The following is a 21,221-nucleotide window of genomic DNA, read 5'->3' on the forward strand; positions in this document are numbered from 1 at the left end:
AGAGCAAGTGCAGGAGTGGGATGATGCAATTGCCTGTTCACCCTGTGCACAGGAGCAGTGTGGCACTGCAGGACCATGAGTGTGGATCCAGAAAGCGGGACTGAGTGAATTCCATGTCAAAACATTTACAACATCTGATATGTGCAAGAGGGATGGAGTGTACAGAACTGCATGTCTTGCTGAACAGTAATACCAGCAGGGTTAGATTTTCACACAGTAAGCATTTATTTGGTACAAAACCAGATATGCCCTAGAGTTGCATCTGAAAGGTGTGCTCCCAAAATTAACAATCCAAAACCAGTACAAAGAATAAGGTTTTGTAACATTAATAATTAATTTTGGAAAGTTACTCTCCATTTTCAGATAATCTAACTATACGTTTTAATGAAGTACTGACATCTATGAAGTTTTTATTTTTTTCATTTAGCCACATTTTAATATTTATTATGACTCTGCGCTACATCGATAAAGGGATGGCTTTGCATGTATTGGCTTAGAGCAGTGAGTTTTCTTTAAGATAGATGTTTGTGTCTTTTCTTTTATACTATTCCTGAAGTACTTAAGGCTATTCAGGAGAATAGCCACCTAAAAAAATCATCATCAACATGCACATGTACAATACTTGTGTATGCAAAAAATGAGTTGGCTGAATTTTGTATGAAATTTGGCATAACATCTCTTCTCTGAGCAATGACAAGTTCAGGAAGTGGCTGGTAGTTTTTTATTTTGCCCATGAGAAGTGACACTCCAGATTCCCTTTTGTGCCCGTTCTTCTCAGGATTGTTACTTGAGAGGGCAACTGGCTCAGTGGCAAAACAGCTCTGAAGGGAGTTTTTACTTTACTGCCCCTATGAAAGGGGGAAGTGAGGCAAAATGATATAAATGTGAACTGTTATTCACATTTCCAAAAGCCACACTTGAGAAGATAGCAGAGCTGTGTAGAGGCACTATCCATCCTTTTTTTTTGGAGCCCCTAAATCTGTTGTGCTGAATATTGTACACAACTGGAATAAAAAGGCCCAAAGGAAGCTGACAAGCTAAGTGTGATCCAACAGGTGACAAATGAATGCTAAGGGATGGAAATAAGGAAATAAGTCTGCTATCGGCTGCTCAGTGATCTGAAGAAGGTGAGAGGGTGAGAGGGAGTAAAAGCTTGCTGCTTTCTAACACAAAGGCAGTTTTGAAATAGAAAGACTTTGCTCAGTATCTTTTTACAGTCTAGTTGGAAATTCCTCTTGACACTGATGGGTATTTAGTGAGTCTGAATTATTTAATCTTCTCTTTTGTGCATGTCTGATAAACTGTTGTGGAACACTTCTGGGTGTTCACAAAGCTGTAATGCTGGATTATGGAGGAACCCCTAAACCTTTGGTATCTGTCCCAAGGTTGAATCTTGCCTCACTAGAGTTTATCATTGCACACTGTAGTGGTGCTCTGCAGCCAGAAATCCAGTGCTTCTGGTTCTGGTGTAGATTTATCAAGAGAATAAGACAAGAAACCAGGCTTCTGCTGCTGTCCATGGGTCATGGCAAAAGTCTCTAAGCCAAGGATAACAGAGTCACAATCCAGACTGGATCTCCACCATAAAAGTAAGGATTATTAATGGTAACAGACTGCTGTACAACTGAAAACACAGGTCAAGGACACAACACATCCTTGCCTCAGTAGTTTTCCATTTGCTCACGATGTAAATATCTCAAGTGATGACCTGAATGATCTCTTGGCTTGTTCTAGCCTTGAGCAAAGCATTGGCTATGATGAAGTCGGGGTTCATGTGAGCTCACTTCACGTGGTAAGTCAGACGCCAGACCTCCAGTCTGTGGGAATAACACCACTTATAGCACTTCCTTAAGTAGAGTTGTAGCACTGTGACCTTCATTCTCTGCTGGGGCCCATTTAATCTAAGCAGTTCTGCTTAATATTGGCTAGCACAGTGGAGTTTCTGCTGGAAGATGCTCAAAAGAGAGAAAAAGTGAGTAATATGAAGAGAAATCAGACTATAAGTGGTGTGAACTTTGTTTTCCTTTTCCAAGTGAAATAAAATGCGTGTGATTTAATTTAAAATAATAGGATGCTTTTGAAGTATATGTAAAATGTTCATTTTAGTAAGAAGAAATGCTGAAAATCTTTTTTGCCACCAAGTAGAGGTGGATGACATTGGCTGGCAGCTTATTACAACACAACAGTACAGAAGGATTTTTTCCCCAATATTGCCATAGTATGTGTTTCATTTGGTGGGGTTTTTTTTCTTAGTTGAGATCTTATTACTAAAAGTCAGTCAACCGAAAAGAATTTTTCATGGTTTGAGTGGTAATAGATCTTCTAGAACAGACAGCACCTTGGGCAGTTTGCCTGTTTTATATTACTCTATATCCCACAATACAAATTGCTGAAATGGGAGAAGGGGCTTAGGTACATATTTCAAACATTTCCTTCCTGGTTTTGGTCATGACTACCTGAGAGAAATAGTGAGGGATTCATCAATAATGAGCAGTAAGCTACATCTCGGGTTTTAAGTGAAAAAAGAAAACAGAACCAAAACAATTCTTTTTCTTTCCCTGTCCCCCTCCTTATTCCCATCTAACTGTTCAGCAAACATCGTGAGAAGTCTTGAAACAATTTCCCTTTTCAACACTTCTAGTTTAAATCACTTACTAGAAATTATTACTTCATGGCATATTAGGACTCTGTTCTTCAAAGCTTCATCTCTTTAGTGCTAATTGTTTCAACAAGACCTATACTAAAGGCAAATTCTGCCATTTCTCTATATTGTCTGCATTACCACTACAAAACTGGCTTCATGACAGTTAAAGTTCTCATTTCTGGTATTGCCTCATTTTCACTTTTCAGTGTCTCCCACACAGAGAAGTGACCACCCTTTCTTTTCAAGCCAAAGCCATCTTCAGTTCCTACACTGAAAATTCCCATAATAGTATCCATAAATAAAGTAACATTTAACCCTCTTGGTCACTCTGAAATGAAATACTGCCTGAGTAACGAAGCAAAGTCTTATTAGGCACCTACAAAATTTGGAGTTAAGAAAATTAGAAACTTTCCACTAGACCTGTATTAATTTTGCAATATGATTGGCCCAGAGATAGTAAAATAACCCCTCAAATCCAACACTAATGTCATTTGATCAAATGGAAAGACTTGCAGTACAAAGCTGGAAATCTTTTCCCTGTACTTTGGCCAAGGTCAAGGCAACTCTGTGTACAGCCTGTCACCTGGAGCATCAATGTTTCAGACACATTCTCAGACCCTCCTGCTCTGGTTCCTTCGTGCACTGTGCACACTGAGGAAAACTCATGTATGGCAAAGTCCAGGCTCTTCATGTCACCCTTTGAAGTTCCCTCATCTTCCTTTTCTCATCCTCATCCTTCAGAAACTTACTTCCCTTAGCTGCAACTAGGAAAGAGTCTTCCTTTGTCCTGGATGCTGCTTGACTCTATGTTTAGTTCCAGGTGGACTGCCAGATTGAGACCTTGACTAACACATGCTGGCCACTTGCTGGCATAATCCTCCAGGTGAGAGCATTAAGGGCTGGTGGTTGCTCTGTGTTGCCAGAGTATCATAAAGCAAGGTCAGTGCAGCCAAAGAGCAGTGAATGGAGTGAGCAACAGTGGTAATAATTTCACCAGACTACTCTTTGTATCACTGAGCAGCCCAAAGCTGAGGAAACACCTCACAAAATCAGAGTTACTCAAGTTGGAAGAGGCCTTCAAGATGATCGAGTCCAACCTTAAAGAAATGAGTCAGGGTTTCAGATTTACAGCTTGTTGTCCAGCCTCTGAGCTGAATGACTGAGATCACTTTTGACTTTCTAAAACTGGTATTCACAAGAACCACACTTCACTGCTTCAGGTACTGAGGCAGCTTTCCCCTCAGTACCCACATGTGGCCTTTACTCATCCACATGAAATTTTCCAAGGAAGATCTAGAAGGCTTTGAATGCACTTCCCAAGTGCCTGGCATCCTTATTCATAGTAATCAGACATACGAAACTAACAATTCAATTCCAGTTTTATGAAGTGCAGCTTTCTAAAAGGATGAAGTTATTGTCACAAAATGACCTGCAGTTTATTCTAAGGCCCTATAGGTTTTGAAAAATGTATTAGCTTTAGATATGGATCTTAACTAACTCCCATTCCTTGACACTAGCGTGATCTTGGCCTCCTAAACTCTTAATAAACGTGATGAAACAATAAACTGCCTATGAAAAGAAAAGCTGTGGGATAAGCTCTGCATTTGAATGGATCTCTTACTGTATTATTTAGCAAACACAAGGATAAATGCTTGTAAGGTGGTTCTTTTGAAACAGCAAAACAAGTATGACAATTAGGGGAGCCATGGTGTGAGTAGGATTGAGTCTTATAAGGAAAAATCCCTTGTGACATTTTTCCATATATGGGCAATTTTCCATGTGCCCATATAAGCTATTATTCTGCAACAAAGCTGAAATGTTATCTGCAGATAGCCACTGGGGTGCAAACCTCATGTTTGTGTGTACGAATCATCCTGGCACATGTAGCTGATCTTCAGATGTAAAAGACCACTTTCTCTATTTGACATGGCAACATATTTGCACTAGTCCTATACCAGACAACAGCAATGTTTATGACTGAGGGCCAAATTGAAATATCTGTGCTCACAGCTATTTATCTTTTAGCCTAGCCCTTCCCATTTTTTCCTCCATTTTATCCCACTTCTACTAGGCTTGTGACCATGTAAAGTCTATGTACAATTGTACCTCTGTCAGTCTCGTCACCCTGTTGGAACTGCCAGAATTTCACTGGGCTGATAAATCACAGTTCTTTAGCTGTTGCCAGAAATAACAAGGACATTCACTGATGTCAGAGAATATTTGTGAAGCAAGGCACCTCTCAAAGGGAACTAGGTTATCTCACAGTTAATCTGTTTGCTAGGAATATGGAAGTTAGAGGAGCAACAACAGGTAGATATATTTTAAAGCCTTTTTGTATGGTTAAATACTTATTTTATGCTTCTGAAATATAGAAAACCAGGGAGCACAAATATATTAATTTGATTAAGACTATATTAATGAAAATGATTCTTCACATGACAGCTGAAGCACAACAAACAAGTTTCCAGCAGAAAATCCGTATTTATTTACCTCTTTTTGTTAATACAAAATAGTTTAGGCTAAGTCTTTGTAATACTTAAATGAATTGGAAAAGAGAACATTCTGGTTTGTACTGTTACAAACAATGGGATATGATGTTAAGTTCATCATAGGTTTGGCAGCAAGTCATTGCTCCTTTAAACTCCTGTGTACACACTTTCTAATCTTTTGTAACAGGGACTTTAAAAAGCCATTAATTTGGCTTGGTTTGCACAGGGATGATTCAATGTGGACAATGTGGAGAGCAGCATTTGAAAGACTTTGCTTGCAAGGTTGTGCTGGATGACAGCAGCACTTTGTTCTGTCAAATGCTTGAAACGTTCATGCATTATGGAAAAGACTGAAATAAATGAGGAAAATGAGGTGATATTGGTCACTCTGCTGCAGCTATAAAGTCTTACTGGGTTCGTGGCTGAGTTTTTTGGTCAGGCAAAGAGTCTATCAGTGTTACACATCAGCACAGATGTGGTACTGAACAGCAGTAACTCTCATCTCATTGGCAGTGCTGAGCAAGTGAACTTGTTCCACTAACTTCACTTTAATCAGATTCTGAACTAAACTCATTCTTGCTTTAGTCCAGCTGCAGTAAGGAATAGTCTAAAAGCAGGAACTGATAAGGCATGAATAAAATGTCTTCCGTGTGTATGTGATTATTATAAATTCAACTTCTCTTTTAAACAGAGTATTGTAAATAAATACATGATCCAGTTAATAAACTGAAGCTGGCTGGACTACAGTTTGAAAACAAGATACACATGTTGGCAATTACAGTAGTTACCATAATTAGGCTTTTAAAAAGCATATTTTATGTGTGTTCTGTAGAAAGTATACCCTTTTTAGATTGTCTTACTAGAAGATTTAGAGAAGTATCTTTCCAAAATGTGTATACAAGCTTGACTACTGAATCCATACTCAGACATGCTAGGGCAGATCCAGACTCTAGCTCTTACACGGGCTGGGGTACAAGTCAGAAAGATCTTTCATCTGGCTGGAAAGCACCACAGAGAGGGACTGGGTACAAATGTTTCAGTGGTCAGCATGCTTGCCTATAGCTGGTGTTGCTCAGGATGTGAGACTAGGTGATGCCTGGCCAGGTTCAACTAGGGGAAGAGCTTTTATAATATTAAGGCTATTTTATCTTGGGGAGTGTTTGTTCTCATTTGATCTGTAAAATGCTGACAAAACAGACCTTCCCTATTTCTCATAGATGTTACTAGAGGAACCCTAGCTGCCAGGATCTTAGGTTATTAGATCTTAGGTTAGATTTTTTTGTTTTTTGGGGTTTTTTGAGTAGCTTTGACAGAAAAAGTTTCTCTGTCTTGTATAAAGAGAGTGCCTGGCATTCAAGGCACTCATTGGATATCCAGGTCAAGTTCTTGTTCCCTGTCAAGCAGAGCCCTTGCTTCGCCCTGAGTCTGCTGCCTTGCTGATGCAGGAGACTCAAGCACTAAGCTTCTGGTCATTCTGCTGGCAGATCTCTCTCAAAAGGAGAGCCTTCTTTCTGACACACATTAAAATGGGGTATAAGTACTTCATATGTCTTGGGGGTGTGTTTGTGCTGGGCTGCACTGGTTAGAGTGGAAGTGGCAAATTAGATTCCATAGAAAGGAACAGAGATGCAGATCTGAACCAAAGCACCATAAATCGGCCTAAATAAATTATTGCTGCTACACAGTTTGGACAGATGGCTGGCAAAAGCAGCCAGAAGCAATTAAAAGATAATATTCATGTGATGTCCCACTTCCCCATGTTAAGGAAATGCATGTTAAACTTGACACTGATCCAGTTCTAGACTCTGACATTAGAAGGACATAGGCAGCAAATAGGAGTGTATCTGCAATGATCATTTATGATGATTATTCACTCTCACTATACAAGGATTTCATGTATAGCAGATGTAGAAAAAAAGGACGAAACTCAGGCAGTGAATCTCTGCTTTAAACCCATAATAGTTTCCAGTATGGCCAAGCAATGTTGACAAAGTATTTTACAGACATTACCGGAGCAATAATTTTGTGTGCTCTTAGTCCCGTCTTGGCACAGCTAACACACTATCAGAAGAAAGTCAGACCTTCTCCCTTTCTGTCATGCAGTCTAGAAAACCAGAGAAGTATCATGATAAATATGAACAACAGCACAAATGACCCTCCTAATTGACTCCAGTAGTGGTGGTTCACAGTAAGATGACTTAGAAATAAATGGACTTAAAATGTCAATTTAAAAGTGAGAGGAACTAACTCTGGCCTTAGCTCCATGCAGCAGCTCCAGAAACAGAGGAGTGTCACAGTTCAGGCACTATTTTCTTCAAAATTTACCACATTTACAGTATGAAGGACTCCCCAAATGGAGGAGATGTGTCCTGTCAGTCCTGTCCCTTCTTCCAGCACAGCAGCAAAAAAGCTGGCCAGGCAATGGGCTAGCTTAGTGTACTGCACTTCAGGCTTCATCAGGGGTGTAGCAAGACATCACTTTCTAAGCAAAGCTTGGGATAAAATTACATCAGATACCAGCCTTAAGCTGCCCTGAGTAGGCCAGTAAAACAGGAAAGCTTATTCCCCTGTTACATAACATAAGTTGCAGCTTTCCTCTGGAAAACCTCAGATTTGTTTTGGGGTTTGGTGCTGATTTTCTTTCCAGAAAACCCTCAGATTATTTTTTTGGCTTGGTGCTAATTCTGATGTTCTTTTTTAACAACATGAAATAATTCGTCATTTACAAAAGGAGTAGGGTTAAAATTGAGAGTGACCTAAATCTTACTAGAAAAAACTTGTTGAAAATTACATGAGAGAAAAACATGTTCTGAAAAGTCATCACGCCTACTCCTCTAGTCCTACTCACAAGATGACTACACAAAATAGCAAAATAATAAATTTAGGGTGGGCCAGAAAACAGCAGGGGTGAGCAGAGGACCCAGTAAAGCCAGTATTCCCACCTTCCTGTGTTTCATTTCATTCTTCAAAGCCAAAGATTTTTTTCTTGTCTTTATAAGATGGAAGTAAGCCCAGCCCTGTTTTGTTGGAAAGTGTTGATCTTTTTAGACCAGCTATCTCCTCAGGCAAGCAGAAATTTTCAGATAAATGCTTGTAAAAGTCTCTATTCAACTGTAAGGCCAAAAAAATGGTTAAGCATTTTTTTTTTTTTTTTTTTTTTTAAGAATAATATATGAGGGTTTGCTTTCTCTCTGCATTTGCAGTCATTAGTTGATTATATGAAAAATTATTACCTTGTAAATTGTTTCCACTGACAGCCTACTTCGCGTGGTAGAGGGAGGCAAACGTGAGAATGGCTGTGGCAGTCAGTGCATTTCTCAGGTTGGCAGCCAGCACTAGCACTATTGCTGTTATGTCTGTCTTCCCATGATGGACACTGGAGCAGAGCTCCATCAGCCTTTGCAGTGAGTGGTGGCCTGCATCTCATATCACAGCAGCTTCAAAAGAGCTGATGTGACCGTCTCTGCTTTCATGTGTTCCCATCTTTGCTGCATGTGAAGCTAAGCCACAAGCCAGTTAATGGATTTATCAACCACCTGCAGAGGTGAGATGAACATTACTTGACTAAGGTTTCACAGCAAGCCCAGGCAGCTCACGATGGCTCTGGCACGTGGGGAGCTAAACTGCAAGGTCCCGTGGCCCCAGCAAGGAACAGATTGCATTTATGCACCTAGGCTTTACAGAACAGCCTTTGGTCACTGCTCAGACACAGGGATTAGATGGATTTTAGAAGCTGAATCCAGTCCCCATATGCATTGCAGTTTGGATGGGACCAGACTGTAACCAAACTGTTACAAGTGAGTGATGGAGAGCTGGGGAACTGTGCCTGAGGTGGAGCCCCTGCATCACTGCAAATGCCCTGCTAAGAACTGCTGCTATGCAAGAGGAGAAACATTCATCTCACAACCTATAAGGAGTTAGTTCTGCAGTTCATAAAGTAGGAAAGGTATTATTAGCTGACAATTTGGCCCTTGCTCTCAGACATAAAATTTACAAAGCTATGAAACCAGGTCTGATACTACAGAAATCACATCAGAGATGAACAGCACAAAACCAGGTTTTAGCTAGCCATTCCAGAGGTGTTTCCAAATTTGAAGGGCTTTGTTTAGGGAAATCTGCTAAGTTGCCAAATGACAATAAGGCTACCTAAAATAGAATTTACAGAATTATGATTACAGATGCTTCATACAAAAAGCAACAGATAGGCTTAGAAATCTATCTAATGCTAAATACAGTAGATTTTAATTTTTTTATTTTATAATGTTTGACTTCCATTAAAGTATGAATTGTACTACTGGTTTTGGTCAACTCAGCCATTTCTTTCATTCAAATCAATGGAAGCAAGACTAGATGCAAACCTATTTACAGAAAAGCTGACCAACCAACCAACCAAAAACACAAACAAATCCCAAGTCCTGTAACTACTGCTGGAAAGAGTAGTATTACTTGACAGAAGTCATTTCAGAAAATGTTCAAAGCAGTCACAAGGCTTTGTGACTGACTTCTTTTTGTAAAAGCAAAAGTTACCTGGTTAAGTCTACTCTGGAACAATATTGTCAGTTATTTTCTGAGTGCGCAGAGATTCCTGCTTTATTTGCAAAATTAGATGAGAAAACAAACAAAAGTAATTTCTCAGCTTCAGCAAAGCTATTTGCAGCTGGAGGCTGTCCTGCTTTGGGCCAGGGAGTGAACTTTCTGTCTTGTAAATTTGCTTTCAGCTAAGTCTCTCACAAGTATCTGCATTTGCTGAAATCAACAGCAAGTTTCTCAGTGTCTGCTTCTTGGACTGATGGCACTCAAGAACTGGTAGCTAGAGAATGCTCTGCTGAACCAAGGCTACTGCTTGGTTCTGAGGAACATCTTATGCTCTGGAAAGAGAAAAGGAGTAAAAGGGTCACACCTGCAACCCTCTTTTAGGGAGGTTGCAGCCTCTGTGCACCGTGCAGCTTCAGTGGTAATGTGAGTGTTATTGGGGGAGAGGGGAGAGGAAAATGGGTTTGTTTTTCTGTATATTTTTATATATTCAATACTTTTTCCTTTTTAATCATTACTGTTTCATTAAAGGTGTGTAGTTTAGTTTACAGCCCATAAATCTCTCTCCCTTATTCTCTCATTTCTTCTTCAAGGAGGGGAAGGGGATTAATGGAGGGCACCTGTCATTCGGTTAATTGCTGGCCCAGCATTAAACAGTGACAGCAGCAAATAGCAGAATGCCTTCTTGCCTGAACATTTGGGGCCAGACCGTGAAATCAGAGTAAGGTTCAACAATGCTATTTTGCCAGGTCCCAGTGACTGACCATCTGACTCTGGACTGAGCTGCCCATGGTCAGACTCCAGCGCTTACACCCAGGCAAGGTTTCATCTTCACAGACCTGCACAAGGGTGGGAATGCCCAGCTGCCCAGCAGATACAACTTTTAAGCATTGCTTCATCATCTGCAGATCGGGAACCAACACCTTCAGGCTCTGCTCAGTTTTGTAAAAAGTCAAGTTTATCGTGCTTAGATTTTTTAGGGAAGAGGCTAGAATTAGTCTCCTTGAAGCTGTTTCTTCTACTGCTGCAGCTGTTTTAAATATGGAATTTATTGGCATGAAAAAAACAAACATGTGTTTGATGCCAATATTCCACTGCCCAATGTTTTATATCTGTGTTTGCTTTGCACTGTCATTTAGGCCCCAGAGCTGGCTGATCAAGTAATCTTAATAATAATTGCTTAACAATAATGCAGCAGCTCCCCAGGAAGTTTTCTCATCCACTGCTTGGAAGATCAAGGAGGGAAAAGGTTCAGGTCAAAAAGCACTCTTTTGCATAAACATCAGTATTTTATGTGGACTGAAACATATGAACATAGCTTTCACCCACAGATGGCGATGAACACAATCTCTGCCTTCCAAAAGATGGAAAATTACATATTTAGACTCAAAGAAATGTAAACATACAGCTTAGAAAAAGGGGCTGCTGTTAATGTCAAAATGGTTTAAACAATTTGGCATGAAAAAATTGAGAGTCAAATTGGTGTCTACACATTCATCAGGCTCCTGAGCAACCCGGGCATGCACAGAATCTTAGCAGAAAGCTGCCTCATCCTAATAAGGCAGAGCTGCCTGCTAGTGACATAGTCTGGATGCCTTCTATATGAACTAATGCAAACCATCAGGAAAGCTGCTTCTGTTCTGCTGAGAGCTGTATCATCTCTCCATCAATTAAAAAAGTCTGATCATCTCTGCAGGATTATTTGTGCTGAGTTGCACACAAATGCTTTATATGTGTGCTGCCTGAAAATCTCATGTTACGAGAAAAGCCACTTACCAATGTCCTGGGTTACTCTCTGCATCTCCTTCAATATGAAAATGCAGTGAAGAATAACCCAGTCATCAAGACTGACTAGTAAACATTTTTAATGCACAAGAAACATAAAATTATAGCAAATATTTCCTATATTTTTGACTCTGTAGTAAAATGAGCTTGCTTCTTAGTTTGACTTGTCAGGACCTTTCTTTGTTTAGATTTAACTCAATATGACTGAGTCCTTTAGAAATAATAGACGTGCAGAGGACAACAGCTCAGAAAAAAGGCAGCTATCCAAACAGCTGTGCTTCTTCCTAGTGCTGAATGGCAGTGGCAGGGTGCCTGCTGAGGTAGGAGCTGCTGCTCCATTATGTTGAAGAAATGTCTTTATTTCTTGATATATTTATGACATTCATATCCACTACTTTAACACATTTCAGTAAGAGACAGATCTCCTTGCTGACGTCAAGAGAAGCAGCTGTAAAGAGGCCAGAAACAATTTCTGGGTTTTAAAGAAGGTTTTGTGGCTGTGTAACGAGATTTCTTTTTAAAAGCACAAATAATTAAAAAAAAAAGTCATTTGCAAAGAAGAAAGTAAGTAAATCATGCCAAAATCATTCATGTTTTTCTGTAGCTCTTATATTTTGTTGCCAAAAATAGATCATTCCTGCAGCAAGATTTCCATTTGAATTATTAGGAGATTTGCTTGGTTAAGTCTTGCAAGATGTGGCTTTTGCTCCAAAACTTAATTTGGGTCTATTAGCATTGTGTGTTTTTCTCATTCAATCAGAAATACTCAGGATATTGAAATGAAAATGAGCACTCACTTACATTTACTACATCTTACTGTTTTTTTCCCAATAATTATAAACAGCTATCCAAAACATGGTGACATTTAGTACTTTTGTAAAGGTGCTAAGTTAAAGCACTCAGTGTCTTTTTCTTGTGCCTTCAATAATAAAGTATGGCTTTACTGGTTTACTAATCCCTCTCCATGTCCCCCTTCCACATTTCTCTCTGGAACAGTGTATTAGGGGCTTGAAAGAGAACAAGGAACTGTGATGAGGGTAGGACAATGTGCTGAGGTGCTCTCAGGTGAACAAACAGTGCAATTGAAAAGGATTTGATTGAACAGATGTTTTCTCTGAGGAAAAGACAGCATGAGCTTATTCAACTTACAAAAATGTAAGGTGGTCTGGGTTTTTTTAGTCATCATTTGGGGCTCCCTACAGTTTGATCACACTTAATTTTCCATTCAGAGGAGATGCCCTCATTTGCTCATAAACTATTCCGGAAATGAAGGTAGCCCTGACATTCACACGCAGAATGGAATCTCCACCCCAAACCTGCCAGTTACTGTAAACTTTAATAGCAAATTATTTCATCTCTCTGTCTCAGCAAGACAAGACAATAACAAATGCTGATACATCAGCATTTCACACCAGAAAAAAAAAATTATTTACAGCCACCTCTTTGTTTTTCTGCTTTGGATAAAGGATTTCATTCCTCTGTATCAGAATTTGTCAGCACACACCAAACAACAGTGATGTATCTAAGTGTAGATACTCAGTGCAATGTACCTGAGCAGCAACAGATGAATAAGCTCACCCTGAAGATATGCTCCATCATCATTCCACTGCTTATGCTCTTATTTCACTATTCACAGAAAGCCTGGTTACTCACAAGTGCCCACTCTTTCACAAAAGAAAATAGAAGATACCAGAAGACAGAAGTACAAGAAAAGAAACTGCCTTAAAACCAGGAAAGATGGGATTTAAAAAAAAAAAAAAATTTAGACTGGGCTAGCTATAGAGGAAAACTTTCTTCTTCCTCTGTGTTGCTTGAGTTTTCTAAGCATGCTCTGATCCACTGCTGTTACAGGGAGGAAGCTCACTCCTCTTTAACATCAGTTGTACTGCAGGATTTACTGGACCGAACTCCCTTATTCTGGTGGAGAAACAGTTCTCTCATTTCATCGCTTTCTTTACTCCTTTAAGTTTCTATCTGCTCTCTTCATGTTACTGTAATGAGAGACTGCAGGGTCCAGTCCCAAGCAATCATTCTGAGTATGTATTTCAACATTGTTGTGGTTAATTAATTTCTTGGATAGCAATCCAGGAGGAGTTGGATATATGGGTCCCTCAGGCATGCTGCATGTTTTTATCTTTGCCATACTCTAATTATCATAACAGCTGTGACTTTAATGCCAAGATTCATGTTTTTACACCTCACTCTTTCCTTGCCAATCCTAACTTTTATTTCAGCCTCCCCTCAGTGATGGGAACACCTGCCAAGGCAGCAGGAGAGAGCCAGTGTTCATCTCTCTGCCACTACCTTGTCCTGGCTGAGTGCATCCAGACTAAAAAGTCATTAGAGCCAAACTTACACATCCTCAAAAGCAGCTCCTGTCACCTAGTATGAAAATCAACAGCACCCACATCAGAAGCTTCTTGAAGAGAGAACCTTTAGATTCATGAAGAAATCTGAAGCAGGTTTAAACCTTATACCTGAGAGCATTTCTTATGTTTACTTGCACTAATGTAACCTAACCCTTTGAAATGCTCATCCTTTCAGAGACCTGATAGGGTCTTTGCAATGGGGAGGTGGGGGGAAGTGGGGAGAAAAGACAAAAAAAAAAAGGATACCAGGCATCATAAAAAAGAACTTATGCAGGAATCAAGTACCTGATGCCAGAATCTCTTTGTTCCCTCCTAGCACTGGAGAAAACTCAATTTGGTGGACACTTACTGTTTCCACTTTACAATACCCAGGTGCCTTTAGTTGTGTCACTTTATACATCCAAACCTGTCATAGCTCAGACAGAGGACCTGGGCATCCAGCACAGGCAATGCTCTGTCCCACAAGCAGAAGCTGTGACACTGTTCAGAGAAGGATCCACCATGCTCAGGAGACCCAAGTTCAAGCAGTGAGTCCTGGTTACTCTTTCTGCTGCCATAAATGTTTGTCTGTGTTACTGTCCAGGTGCCAAACACAACTCACCTTGAGGGTGGGAACCACAGCTCACAGCATCTTCCTCACGAGTGCCTTAAGCATCAGCCTACATTTCTGCAGCTTTTTCTGTTTATTTGTATTCATATGTCTCTTCTTTTAATAATTTTTGGTTTGTGGCACATTTTCAAAAGGAGAGGGGATGGGTGTTCTTCCAGATAAGCAGTTGCCTTGAAAATAGGACATTTGGATTTGAATTCTCTCAGGATGAGAAGCAAAATGAATGTAAATCCTCTGCTTTATCTGCAAGGGCTATAACCACTCCTGGCTGTGGGAAAGGTGCGTGGGTGACACAGCCAGCCAGCCTTACCCTCCTCCTTCAAGAAGTGGACCTTAGAACTGTCTCCAAGGCAGAGCCAGGACCAGGCTCCTGCTGGAAGGCTTCTCTGTGAGGCTTGAAGCTGGTAGTAGGACATTTCACTCAGGTAATTACCTAGGCAACTTCTTCCTGAGTGTATAGAATTTGTTTGATCCTTTCCTCAGGATTTCTGGCTGCTAATATAAAATGCTAAGAAAAAAAATCCCCTGATTTTGTCTAAAAATTAATATAGTAATTATGATGCTTTTCAGGTCAAGCAAACACATACAAACACTACACTGGCCTTACAGTTCAGGTGAAATCATCTTACACCTGATTTAGTTACTTTTTTTTGAGAAAAGTGCTTTCCCCCTTAACTTCTTTTCAAGCAATGCTAGTATTTGGTGTGTGGAGCTAATCAAACTGCATACAGGTTTTTTCAGAATTATCATGCCCTGAGACAATCATAGAATCATAGAATATGATGAGTTGGAAGGGACTCAGATGCCAACATAAATTCACAATCTGGGTTTAGATTACTTGATGGGTTTTGCAGAATACTGTGAGGATGACCACTTCAGCATCCACAGCAAAAGCCAAGGGTCTGGAGAAGATGTGACCCTGCCAATCCTTTAAGCCCTACTGTCCTGTGTGCAAAGGATCAAGAAGAACTGAACAGTTATCATGTTATCATGTTGATTCAATACACAAATATAACTATTTTCATTTCAGCTCCTCTCGTGCTTTGAAAAAAGTACTTTAAAAAATACCCAAAAAACTATGAAATTAGACATTGTTTGCCCAAAAGACAAGCCTGTTATGTTTTGCTACTTTTCAGTTAACTTTCAGTAACAGGATTTTCAGAAGTTCAGCATAGCAAAGCTGTCCTGTAACCACACTTCACAGTATGATAAGATTCACTGCCTTGTTTTTCTCCTTGGCCCAGAGTGAATAATTCAGCATTGCATGTTTCATAGTCTGAATCATAAATGTTGAAATTGATTACACAGAGGCATTGGACTAGTGTCTCATTTTGCTTACTTAAAAGATCCACTGAAATTTGTTGAGACATTTACAGTTCCCATGAAACTCACGCTTCTCACTTGAAGCTTTTTATTTTTCCCACCCACTGCCAGGACAGGAACTCTGAGGACATAATGCATGCTCACAACTTGCAAGAATGCTGAAAGCCTCATATATTTTCTAAGAAGTGAATATGTGGTGAACACTGTTTAAGCTGTCTCTCTTCTAGCAGTGAACAGGTATTACCAGTACACAGGCATATGCTAATTCTCAGTACTGTGTAACTTCAGTGGCCAGCCTTACTCCTCTGTCTACAGGATTCCACTATTAAATGAAATTTCTGTTTACTGAAATTGCCCATTTTAACTCCTTTTGGTAGCAGAAGGTGCAATTAATTCCTCCCAAGACTTTCTCCAGGATAAACAAGCACCCCCCCCCTTTAGCTCTGTGTTCTCTCCTCTGTCATATGCTCAGCCTCCTCCTTAGCTCCCCATTTTAATCTATTTGTCAATAAATGCACTTGTTTAAAACAAAATAAAAGTTAGAAAATAAAGTCAATGGGTACAGAAGTGAGGTCTTTGGAGCAGAACAAGGGAGATGATGGAGCAGCCTCAGAAGCCCACTCATTAGTTCCCCTCCATGACCAGGATCAGGCAGGATTTTCTGCACAACATATTTCTCTTCCCCAGCCTCAGAAGGCAAATTAGAATACACCCAATTAAGACACAGAAGAAGCTGCAGCTAGAGCAAAATAACCTAATTCACATTTCACTGGGACATGAGGTTGATAACATCCATCTTTACTGAAGCAAATACAGCATGGATCACAACGCTCAACACTCCAGGTTAGAACACAACCCTTACTGTAAACAGAGGGCTTAAAGTTTATTATCATAGGATGATTCTTAGAAGTATCATCTTTTAAAGGATTGCTAAATCCCTCACTGGCCCTATTGATGCCCTCTGACATCTAAGGAATGATATTTTAATTTTTTTTTTTGTCTTTCCATAAGAAAAGCCATCCCACACATGCCACATTACGGTTTGCTCTGTTGCACCTCGCTTTGTGCATTGGTCACACCAAGCAATTCTCTCTTTGTTGGTTTTATTTGCAGCACTATATTTCAATATTTCTGATCGTCTGATATCCTGTAGTTACCTTTGGAACTTCCATCTTTGAAAAATTATACTGCAAAACTTCTGTAGAGATTTCTTCAAAACTTCTCTAGAGTTTTCAGCTAGGCTGGAAAACATTCCTTGTCACAGATGAGACTCAGGGGGATTTAATTTGCTTTAATACAGTATTTGGTTTTTTTCTGGCATCAGTAGGAAAAGAAAAAAATGTGGGCATCAGATGATATTAATCAAAGTACTTGCTCCATACTTCCAGTGTCCCTCAGCTGCACAACAGTTTCATGGAGAGAAGCACAAATGTGTGGCAAAGCAGTGCCTACCGAGAGAGCAAAAGGAGGGTACACGCTGACATCAGAGCACAGCCAGATCCCATGGTCCCTCCTGGTGCTGCATATTAGCTTTGCAAAGCCCCAGATACATGGAGGCTTTGCTTTGCTGGCTGCATGTGTTTTCAGAAGCAAAGTATTACTGATGTTAGAGATGTCTATGCCATACAGTAAAGTGGGGAGGGATTTGAAGTGGAAGTGAGCAGGCCTTTTCTGTAAACATTTTATACCTTCCAGCCCGAGGCCTCAAAGGATTCCCAGCTATTAGCACAGCCTCAGGGGTTCCCCAGGACGTGGCAGCCCTGAGCACAGTGGTTCCCACAACACTCCCAGAGTGACTGCTTGACCTCATAGCAGCTTCATTGCAAAGCCCTCTCTGGTGCTCAGTTGTTTTGGCTTTAGGTCTGGTAGGGAAGGTTTCTGTTGCATCAGTGCAAATCTTTTCTGTTCCATGGGCAGCTTTCCAGTCTAAAGCTGTTGTTTTAAAAGCTCACTTAGTAAATATCAGAATTTGTATTGTTTCACCTACTATTTCCCACCCCAGTCCCAGGGTTAAGAACAAAAGCTATGATGTAACTTTGAATTTCTGATCAGATTGCTGCCAGTCTCCTCTCCCCTTCCACCTCTCCCCCCTCCCAAAGTTTCTAAATAATAAGCATTACAGTTTCCCTAGCAGTCACTCCAAGCCCAAATCAACACAAAGCCAGGCGAGGCTGTGGCATCTCTTCAGAAACACAAGAGAAAATGAAACCCAAGACACCCATGAACTGGTAGAAGGTAGAGACTATTGCAGCCTGCTCCGGGGTTTAAAGAACCAGCTGTCAGGACAAAAGGCTATGGAAATTGTCCTCTACAAAGGCTCACAGTAAATGAGAAAGGCCAGTGGTGACAAAGCTGCTAAAGAGCCAGTAACTGTAGCTAATTAGAAGGGCTGCTGTCTGGCTATCTGAGGCCCAGGGATTTGTCTGTGAGATATTTTATTTTAGTTTTTTTGGGCCTTGCCAGCCTTGTGTGTTTTGCCAATGTAGTTCATGCAACAAAAGATATTTCTTTTCCCTTTCTTTGCTTACTCATGCCTTAAATTCATCATTGTGTTCTCCCTTAGATTTTCTTTTTCTAGAATATGTGGGTGAAAGTAGGCAGAAGACAAAGCTTCAAAATCTCGCATGCCTAGCACATTGGACACTTGTGCATTTAAAAATATATTTCAGATGGACAACTATTTCAAAGTAAATTTTTTCATCAGGAAAAAATTTAGCATGTGAAATTACCAGTTACAACATTTTCCTAATTGATTTTTCAGTTCAAAATTTCAAATATCCTGCTAGAGTAATTTTAGCTTGGCATCTCCAAGACAGCATCTCTACCCCTTTGTTAACTCAGACAGAGGACCTGAGCATCCAGCTCAGGCAATGCTCTGTCCCACCAGCAGAAGTTGCGACACCGTTCAGAGAAGGATCCACCACGCTCAGGACACCCAAGTTCAAGCAGTGAGTCTCTCCTCTGAGAGAAGAGAGTCTCAGTGAGACTCTTTTCTGCTGCCATAAATGCTTGTGTGTATTACTGTCCAGGTGAAAGAACTTTCTTTCCCTGCTGGACATAAGCTGGGGGATTTGCATGTTATTTTCTCTCTGTTATTTTCTCACGGACTCATTTTCCAAATATGGACATTTAACAAATATTATTTCTGCAGGAAGACATCCCCTTCTGATCCCTTCATAAAGGAAATTACTCAATCAATAAAGTTAATTTTCCCTCTCCTGAAGCAGGTGCCCATCCCAGCAGATGTTCAAAACCAGACTAAAGCAAAGCCAGAAACCTACCGAGATCCAAACACTTCTTTCCATCGTCCTCCTGCAGCTACACCAGGAAGCAATTCAGAGAGAAAGACCATGTTCTGCTGCTTTAATTAGCTACTTGAAAGACTCATAAACCACAACGATGAGCTCTGATCCATTCTCATTATATTCACAGTCAACACACTTCTACTATAAATATTGTTTTCATGTTGAAACAAGTTCAAAGGTGACATTAACCCTAACAAGATCTTCCCTGTGTAATCCTGGAATTACCTCAGCTCCACACTGGAAAGATAGCAAAGACTTACCTGGAGATCCTGAGGAAGTTGTGCTGCTTCAGCTTACACATGGACGCCACTGGTGAGACTCTCAAAACTTAGGGACTGGTTTTGCAAACCTGCAACTGGTGCCAAGTAATACACAATAACATTAGTCATAGGGGGAAAAGACACATTAGCATTCTTTTTAAATTTCTTATATTTGCAATAAATGAGATTTAATATTGCATATACCACAAAATAGGATCTTGCGATCTAATCTAATATGCTTTACATGAACGTGGTGTTTGGGGAGCAAGTTTAAACTTAAACTACATTAGAATTAGGTCTTACCTCACTCAAATTCTTGCCATATGCAGTCTCCTTGATCCTAACATGTTGGCAAAGGCAGCACAGAAATTGTCTAACAGTTTGAATTTCCTTGGTAGCCACACTTAGGGAGAAGGGGCACTGGCACCCTTAAGCAGGATTTACTGAGTGCATTACCTGAGCTTCGATAAAGTTTAGAAGAAGGCAGCAAAATGAAGGCTTAAATTTGATGTTTAAGAAAAAAGAAAAAATACAATTTTTCTCATGCAGAATATAGAGAAAAGTTGTTAATAACTGAAGCAGGTCTCTGCAGAGGCAGGAGACACAGGCAGAAAAAAAGAAAAAGCATTCAGTTATGGAGAAGGGGATTCCATGCACAAAGCAAGCATTGTGAAATGACTCAGAAATGCAATAGAGCATCTATCCTTGCAGTATACAGAGAATAACTTGGGAGGTGTGAAGAACCTGGGGCTATCCATAAACCTGTAACACGAAGCTGAAACCAATGGATAAACACATTGAATAATGAGAGAAGGAAAGCAAATGTGAGGAGAAACTCATCTATCCACCTACTATCTTTTTACCAGAATAAAAAGAATAATTCATTAACTGAGTGTGGCTAACCAGGGCATTTGATCTGTCCACACAACTAAAATAACTCTCCTGCCTCTGCAATGCTGGGTTGTGGGGTCTCATTACCCAGGCATTGCAGGAAACTTTTATGTTACAGGTGACACCACTTAAGAGGCAAAATTAGCTCATCTCCCAGGGGTTATCTCCTGGGATTTTCAGAGCTGAAAGTCAGAGGGGGGGTAAATCCCCTAACTCACCTCTGAGAGTTGTGACAGAGGCCAGGGTGATGCTGCAGCTTCAGGTTTGTGCCACCTCACACTGACAGGACAGGGATTTTCCAGAGTAGGTGCTACCTGGGGAGGATGTCCCATGCTTTGGCGTTCTACTAATAGGGAAGGAGTGGTCAAGGGCTAAGACAGTTTTACAATCAGATTTTAGCAGCTGCCCATACCTGTGACTGGTTTGGCAGCTATTTCCATCCTGCTGACACAACCGGCACAAGGAGAGCCAGTTGCAAAGAAATTAATCACTGTAATTTCAAGCAGAGCTGTTGCTATTGAAATGACACAGATGATTTAATGATGAAGAGAGGAAAATATTCTGTGAGATCTGATAGGTCAGCACCTGATTTGATAGGAGATCCAACCTGAAAGGTAACACAACACAGCTGGCTTGTCAGGTAGGACTTGTGGTGCAGAGAGGAAACAGTGCAGTCACTGTTGCTGGTAAGATTAATAGTAAAAGCTCCTAGCTTCACAACCCCTTGGTGCTTGAACTCAATGGATAACTGAAGGCAGTGAGCAAAATCTCTCCACAATTTGCACAAATACCTGTTACATGTTAATAAGCTTAAAACATGGAGGTTCAGCACATTCTTACAGACAGCTCCTGAATATGTTCTGTTTATTGCAGGGCAGCAGACTATCAGATCAATTTACCCTTGTTTTTCTACATAACTACCTAGCATCAATACTGTCTAGAGAATCCAGCTCTCCATCCTGGAGATCAAGGATGTTTTTAGAAACCTTTACTGCATAAAGGGGTAGAGGCT

The 21,221-nt window shown here is 40.4% G+C and overlaps 1 long non-coding RNA gene across 1 annotated transcript; it reads left to right on the top strand.

Moving 5' to 3' along the window:
* Positions 1-1,806: 1,806 nt before the first annotated feature.
* Positions 1,807-20,276, top strand: LOC139798296 (uncharacterized). The gene is made up of 3 exons (XR_011726786.1): positions 1,807-1,972; positions 14,681-14,855; positions 18,978-20,276. It is a non-coding gene; the product is annotated as an uncharacterized lncRNA (long non-coding RNA).
* The last annotated feature ends 945 nt before the right edge of the window (positions 20,277-21,221 follow it).

The sequence above is a fragment of the Heliangelus exortis genome, chromosome 7 (genome assembly GCF_036169615.1).
Source record: "Heliangelus exortis chromosome 7, bHelExo1.hap1, whole genome shotgun sequence".
NCBI lineage: Eukaryota > Metazoa > Chordata > Aves > Apodiformes > Trochilidae > Heliangelus > Heliangelus exortis.